The sequence below is a fragment of the Equus caballus genome, chromosome 8 (assembly GCF_041296265.1).
Source record: "Equus caballus isolate H_3958 breed thoroughbred chromosome 8, TB-T2T, whole genome shotgun sequence".
Classification (NCBI taxonomy): domain Eukaryota; kingdom Metazoa; phylum Chordata; class Mammalia; order Perissodactyla; family Equidae; genus Equus; species Equus caballus.
In genome coordinates this window covers 99,276,736-99,284,654 of record NC_091691.1, presented here as the reverse complement: position 1 = coordinate 99,284,654, position 7,919 = coordinate 99,276,736, and the positions used below count along the sequence as shown (strand labels likewise).

Sequence of the window (7,919 nt, the reverse complement as noted above, 5' to 3'; positions counted from 1 at the left end):
CTTGGGGGTATTGTCTTAGAAGTGAGGCCAAATTGGCCCTGGACTCAGCACTGTTCTGGTCCTGCCTAACAGAGCTTGAAGGCTGGATCCAAAAGGATCAAATGTTTCCAAGTAATTTAACTGTGTCCCAGAATAAAGTTCAAAATATTTAAAGGAATATGAAAAACTTCAGCACCTAGACTTCACAAAGAAAGTAGTTTTTTACTTCACTTATTCACCACTTAAACATCCCACTCACCACACCTTTACTGCAAACTTCTCTCTTACACGGGAAGATGGCACCATGGATGCGCCACTAGGATGTCCCCGAAGCTGGTGAGGACAGACTTGCTTTGATCCACACTCTCTCATGAGGCTTCTAGATGAAAGATGTGACACACCTCCTTGCCCAGGGGTACATATCTTTAGATAAGACATCCAATAACAAATGGAGACTCATGGCCTGACCAACTTGAATGGATGAAAATAACAAAACAATATCTGGAATTATGACTGTCTCAGAAAAATATGGGATATGTAGTCACAGCGCCCATAAGAAAATTCAGCCTATGATCTTGGCCTCGTGAGCGTCCGATCGTAAGCAGCCAAAATAGGGCAAACTGTCGAGGACTTCCTTTTCGTCTCACCTTGTTTCTTGTATAGCAGTCAAGAATGGCCCAGATTTACCACTATTGGAATAGTAACAAGAAGAGCAATAAGAATATTTATTATTGTTTGCATTTATTTTATAACCATTTGCACACTGCAGCAACCTTAATATGGTAATCACTTGATTGTTAACATGAAGAGAAAGTCCTAAAGTAAAGAAATATAAAGGACATGGTCGTTGTAACAAAAGGCAAGGATCTGTCATTTGAAGAGATTATTTTCAATTTCCAATGTTTAAGTATGGCTCTGTCACTTCAACTGAAATGCCACAGGCTGTAAATGTTGCCAGCAGTTTGGATCTGTTGTTTCGGAGGAGCTGGCCTTTGAGAACACAATTTAAGCATCAAGAAGAAAATGAAGGTGGTGAATCAGTGATGACTCACGTTGAAGCTTTGGTGTTCATACTGTGCAGCTCCTTGCACACACCCTCCTCGGCAGCAGTGAATTGGCTTTTTCAGTCTTTCTTCTTTGTTCGCTAAGTGACCTTAGCATGAATCATGGTGGGTGGTCTGTATCAAATAGAGAAATTCTTGATCATAATGAACAAAATGTCTCTTTAACTTCTCAAAAGACCCTTTAAAATACCTGGCAATGGTTAATTTGGATGTTTGTTGGTCCCAGGAAATGCCCCTCTCCTCTGAGAGATGTTCAAAATCCGGACAAGATCAGAGAATGGTTAAAACGGCAACGGGAAGTGCGAGCATGGAGCCCACCAATCTGATGGTATGTGCGTGAGTCCCGAGAACACTCTGCGTCCCGCATCTAGAGGTTTCTGAAGGCCTTGCATGGTAACTGTCCATTTCGTCCCCTCGGCTGGTCATCTGTTGGATTCTCAACCTGGAGGGAAGCAAACCCAGCCAGGAAGCTCCCTCCTCACTTCGTTCAGGACTGTGCTGTCACATCCTCCGAATCCTACCTCTTTCCCCCCCACACATCCCCCAATTCTGGGACTTCACCCCTTCCCCTCGCCCGGTTACCTCTTTGGTGTCTTCTCTACATTGAAGGGAAAGGAAATGTACCTGAACATCACAAAGGTGCCGGGGAATCTCACCGAGGGATCTCCTTCCTCGCTCTGTGTGGCCCACACACCAGGAGCTGGTCAGGAACGTGGACTCGCGGGCTCACTCCAGGCCTACTGACAAGGTCTGCATTTGCACAAGGCAGTGCAGGTCGCTTGTGGGCATACTGACTTTGAGAAGCGCTGGGCTAGGTGACTCTCCCTAGCCTTGAGTTACCTGTGGGACTAAGAACTGTTAACGACTGCAGAGGCTGTGGGCAGGCCTAAGCATAACTGAAAAAAAAAAAGGCAAATTGAAGAAAAATATAATCAAGAGAAAAGGAAGAAGGAAAGAAGGGAGGGGAAGGAAAGAAGGAAAGAAGATGGGAAGGAGAAGAGGGATGGAGACAAAATTTATATGAACATGATTTATATGAATTTGAGTCACTTCTACAAACATGATTCTGAATGGCCAAGCGTTGTGAGCAATGCACAAGATTTCAGGTCTAATCAAAAGATACTATTAACATTAACTTGTTTTCTAGTTATTCAATCTAATAAGGAGCTAAGAAGCTTAATAATTGGGAGAGTTTCTACTGACACATGTTTCCTTTCTGTCTTTTTGCAAGAATTTGGGATACTACCCAAATGGTGGGCCATTACCCTGGGATTCTTTTGCTATTTTCAGAGACTTTTTTTTTCCTGATATAACTTCAGATTTGTAACTTTATCTTTCCTTTTTATTGCATGAAATGAAGGGGCATGATATTTCAAAATATTGTATTTAGTAATATCGTTTCCCCGATCATCTCACTCCAAATACTTTGAGACAAAAGGACCAATTAGAATTTTACTGTGCTTCACCCTTTCATTCTCAGAACTGCTATTTCAATGGGCCCAGTATTTCGAAAGAAACATATTTTATATTTCAAAAGATACAAATTGATACTTTAAAAAAATTATTAATTTAGGGCATTTTTTTGTGGTTACGTGTGACCAAACCGCAAATCTTAGTAATTGGAAGAACTGTCAAAGAATGCCTCTCATCACTGCTCGTTTTACTGTTACTAGTGGAATGAAGTTCATTAAGGGAAATGGTGAAAATCCACCGAGGCCAAGGACTGCATTTCAGGCACTGCTGTATCCTCCGTGTCGCCTGGCAAAACGGCAGACACACAGTAAGCTCTTGATAAGTGTTTGTGTAATGAACCTGTACCATATTTAGTACCAAGAATTGTTTCATGCCTCAGCCAGGGGCGAGAAGGCAGAGTCCTTTCTTGCACCGTGCTCGTCACATTGGCGATGACCTGCAGCCGGAGGGGCTGAGCCTGCTGGGCCCTCGCTCTGCTTCGGAGTGTTGGGTCCTGGGTTGGATAGTGTCCCCCCAAATTCACATCACCCAGAACCTCGGAATGTGACCTTATTTGGAAATAGGGTCTCTGTAGATATAATCAAGATGAGGTCCCTCTGGGTTAGGGTCAGCCCTAGATCCAATGACTGGTGTCCTATAAGAAGAGGGAAATTTGGACACAGAGACAAGAGGAGAGTGCCATATGAAGACACAGCTGCACATGGAGAAGACGGTGTTAAGAGGGAGACGGAGACCACAGTGATGCAGCCACAAGCCAAGGGACATCAAGGATTGCCGGCAAGTACCAGAAGCTGGAAGAGGCCAGGAAGGATCGTTCCCCAGAGCCTTTGTGGGCAACATGGCCCTGCAAACACCTTGTTTTGGGGCTTTGGGCCTCTAGAACTGTGAAAGAATAAATTTCTGTGGTTTTACACCATCCAGTTTGTATAATTTGTTCCAGCAGCTGTAGGAAATGAATCCACATTGCAGCCATTGTTCTGGAGGCCTAAAGGCTACTAGGTCTTAATACAAAAGGCTTGTGGGATGTGCACTTGACTGTGGGGCAGCCCACACTGCTGCACTTGGCACCATTGCTGGCCTCACAACAGGTGGACACCTCAGCCATGGACAGTGGGCACACTGCTTCTGGCTCGTAGGAGAATGGTGAATCAAACAGGCCAGTGGGGCATTAATCCAGCAGGAGTTCAAAGGACATCAGAAAAGGTTGTTTGCTTCCTTTTTAAACATCGGTATGATTTCTTTTTTTTTCTTGAGGGTTCGAGGGGGAGGGAGGAAATAAACTTTGTGAGATCTTTTCAACTGCCCGCAGGGTAATTGGACTCAGTAAGTTAAAAAATATTAAAGTCCTGGGTGCCACCATCCATCCCCAGCGAGGACAGGCACGCAGGGCTGCAAGGTGTCAGTTAGGGAGTCTTCGGGAAGACACACGACCCAACCGCCCCTCAGCTGCCAGGCCAGGCACCCCGGGGAAGAGACCCCGAGTTCCCAGGGGAAATGGAATGATTCATTCTCAAATAAATGAAACACATCCTTAGGTTTGGGGAGATGATCGGCTTACTTGGGTGGGAATTTAACATCTTAGAAGAAATATTTCCTTTCACTCCGGTGTGGCAGGACTCACAAACTCACCACAGAATGAGAAACCCAAACAGCTGATTACACTCTCGAGGCCTGGGTGGAAAGCCAGCTCTGGGCTGATAGCGAGCGACCGTTGCACAAAGACAATTTTCAAATTCAGGTATAAATAAACGTACTATTTTAGAGCAAACCCTCCAAATTGGCCTCAGACCTACATTTGCCTCCTGGCAATTTTCAAAAGGTCTGCCGTGAAACGGAGCTGGATCTCCTGAGCTTAGCGCGGATTTCCGCAACACTCCAACCTTGCATGAGCTCGGCTTTATGCGAGCAGCAGCAGCTTCAGCTAGAGAACGTGCAAGGAACACACTCAGAGCGCGGCCACGTGTCTGACAGTTCCTAAACCACTGCGACGTTCCTACTGCATCCTCCAACGGCCTGGGAAAGAGATGACTGCCATCTGCAGCGAGAAAACCGAGGCCAAGAGGCTCAGGTGAGCCGTTGTGGAGTTGGTTTCCCTTTCCGGTCCTCCCTCTGCACTGCCCCCACCATCCTCTTCCTCATAAAGGTGGAGCCGTGCGGCGCTCCTAGGTGAGGCTGTCGCACCTGAAGGACGACCCTCATCATCCTCCCCCATGCGCCCTAGGTAAGGAAATGGAAGCGCCTCGTGTTAACTGCTCTTGTGTTGTCACTGGTGCCACCAGCGCATATTTCCCACAAACCACGCTTTATTTCATCTCCAAAACGCAGGGAGATAAAAGGCTTTTTTGTTCTATGCCATTGTTTGCCGCTGCCTCAAAACAACTTTGCAGAACTGACCGATAAGGATGGAACCTCCCATTGCTGGGATCCCAACCCAGGCGCCACGCGGCAGATGCACGCAGGCGCACTGAGGAGCAGCTCGTCAGCCTCGCAGGCCGACCCGTGAGGGAGACAGTGGATCCCTTTACGATGTTCTTACCTCCTCTCAGGACAGAGTTACTTCGAACTTGTCACTCCTGTTTATTTCTGTTTCTGATATCCGCTTCTTTTACATCTGCCTTGGACTCTTTTTCAGATGTCACTGCAGTTGTGTTTTCCCTTCATTTAAAAGAATTCCAGAGAGGTTCTTTCTCTTCCATCCTCACTAGGAAATCTTTGGTTCATATTTTCAACACTTACCCTTTTTTTAATTGTTTGACCTTCTCTTTTGTTGGAGGACATTCCTAAGACTCTTCTCCCTAGACACCCTGAAAACTATGGAAGGATTTGAGACCTTCTGAGGCCTCTCCATGAACTTCTGAACAAATGTGTTTCTGTGGGTCAGCATCAGCTTTGAATTTCAGGATCACTCACCTGAGAAAATGAGCAGCAGAACTTCAATTTAGACACTCAGATTTCCCTCCTCTTAACTCTGAATTAGGAATTTCCTTCCATCTCTCTTCTTTCTGTAAGTGGGAACAATTTAGCCATATATCTCATGAGGCTTTTGTACAGACTGATGGAAGATTACCTACAAACCTGGGGATACCAATGCACATTCGCAGGCTCATCCATCCTGCTGGGGACGGATGTGGCCCGCCAGGCTGCACCCTTCCTTCACGGAGCTGCAGTGAGATGAGGCAAGCATGTCTGGTCACCTCCTCACCTTCCAGCTTCTCTTCTCTCTTAACTCACCTGCCCTGCGCCCTCACAAACTTCTACCCTGACCTCTATGGACTCCCTCCCAAGGTAAGCCACATTCCCTTACATTTCCCTTGCAGTGTCCTTCTCTTAACTAACTATTCCATTTCCTGACTTAATGGAGTCCTGGATGATGCCTGCAAACTATTCCTCCCTCAGCCCCCTCAAGGGGTTTTTGGTAAGGACTTTGATAACAGATCCCATCTCCTGACTGCTGAGTCCTTGGTTTAGGCTTCATCATGTGAGCTTACATTAAATGTAAATGGCCTGAATATACCAATTAAAAGACAGAGATTGAGAGAGTGGATTAAATAAGTGTGGCCCAACTACACACAGAGGCATTATGCTGATTAAAAAGATGTTAAAAATTCACATAATATATGCATCCATTTACATAACATTCTTGAAATGACCAAAGTACAGAGATGGAGAACAGCTTGCTAGTTGCCAGGGTTTAGGAATGGTAAGGAGAGGGACACAGGTGTGGGGCTAAAGGAATAGCACAAGAAAGGCCTGCGTGTAACAGAACAGTTCTGTATCTTGATTGTGGTGGTGGTTAAACAAAAATACACCAGTGATAAAATGGGTTAGGGCTCTACACACACATTGTTCAAATGTTAGTTTCCTGGTTTGAAATTGAACCATAGTTAGATATGATGTAACCATTGAGGGGAACTGAGTGAAGACTACATAGACCTCTCTGTACCATCTTCACAACTTCCTATGATTCTCAGATTATTTAAAAATAAAAATCTTCAAAACACTACAGAATTTTATATATAGTATGAGCTCAACCACACAAACAATTGTATTTGGATAGCATGAGATGCGAAAAATACACATGTTCTATTTTTTTTACAAGAAAGTCAATGACATAGATCTCCATTGTGGCATTGACATCAGGGTCCCGCAGCTTTCACTGGCATCATTATTGAGCATAAATGGAGTCTGTGTCCTTCTCTGGTTTATAAGCTAATAACCTGGCCAAAAAATGCAAGTTATTAATAAGTAGTGAAGTTACAGAAGATGTTTCATGTTTTGTTTTGATGAACTATTTTTGTCTCCTCTTCCTAAACCAAAGACTTACCCTTATTTTAAAGAATGTCTTGGAGCACAAGTGGATTAGTACAGAAATACCTTTCTTATCTGGCACAGATCATCTTCTAAAGAAGTGGTAGTACAGAATCACATAAAAAGTAGGTCAACTTTCTCCAGTAGGTTACAACTCCATAGGGTCAAGAAAGATTTCAATCAGATTTGTTTCTTACAGGGAAAAGTATTAAAGTATATCTTGGAGGATATGAAATTTCAGATTTGCCAAGAGAAGTAACTTGTTTTCCTGTGCCACAGTTCTTTTCTGGATCATATGATCAGCAAGGATGTAACATATTATAGTTGACAATGTGCATTCAGCCTAATTCTCAGGTCAATATCTTGATGGCAGTCACACTAAGGATTGCACTACTGCACTATTTGTTTATTCATATTGGTTTTTTTTTTCTAATTTGAAACTCAATGTACTTAAACATATAACCCTGCACAAATATAAAAGTCAGCTTTTCCAAAATGCTACCTCGAAGTTTAGCACTTTATTTTGAAGGCTGAGATTTGCAATGCATCATGAAGTCAGCCACCTTGAAGGAGGTGATTTAACATAGAAAAAGAAAAAATTCCATTTGGTGATGAGTGTGATTGCTGTTTCACTGGTTGGCTTTTCTTCATTCATTGGTTCTATGTTTATCAGGTCTCTACCTTATTCCAGGCACTATCTGAGGTGCTTAAGTAATTTCTTGAATTCAGAAATATTAGTTAAGAACTTTGTCTATGTTGGCAAAACGGTACGGGTGAACCACCCAGGAGCCTGCTCTCCCGTGAACTGAGACTATGGCTGAACAGAATGAGGAGAAGCCCCCAGCAGTCCTGCTAGCCCTCTTGTCCTAAGTGCTTTTGGGGTATTTATCTACTAGGTACCAAGTATCCAAGGATAACCATGACACTGTCCAGGCCCTCAATGGTCTCCCTGCTTAGTTCAGGGTGAAGAGGAAATAGGTCCCATGTGACAAGTGCTACAGAGACAGAGAAATGAACAGGGACTTTCCAGGCAGAGAGGAAAGCACAGAAAAGGAGTGATGATGTGCGGGCTGTGCCTCTCCCAGGAAACCATTA

At 44.1% G+C, this 7,919-nt stretch overlaps 2 long non-coding RNA genes across 3 annotated transcripts; both read right to left on the bottom strand.

The window, feature by feature from the left end:
* Positions 1 to 703: 703 nt before the first annotated feature.
* LOC111774770 (uncharacterized) lies at positions 704 to 2,848 on the bottom strand. 2 transcript variants are annotated; one of them, XR_002810035.2, is made up of 3 exons: positions 1,700 to 2,848; positions 1,234 to 1,485; positions 704 to 1,157 (listed from the first exon to the last, which is right to left on the bottom strand). It is a non-coding gene; the product is annotated as an uncharacterized lncRNA (long non-coding RNA). The 2 variants fall into 2 exon arrangements; XR_011441634.1 differs by having other exon boundaries at positions 1,668 to 1,883.
* A 2,204-nt stretch (positions 2,849 to 5,052) lies between these two features.
* Positions 5,053 to 5,557, bottom strand: LOC138925449 (uncharacterized). Its single transcript, XR_011441636.1, has 3 exons — positions 5,427 to 5,557; positions 5,253 to 5,327; positions 5,053 to 5,171 (listed from the first exon to the last, which is right to left on the bottom strand). It is a non-coding gene; the product is annotated as an uncharacterized lncRNA (long non-coding RNA).
* Between the last annotated feature and the right edge of the window lie 2,362 nt (positions 5,558 to 7,919).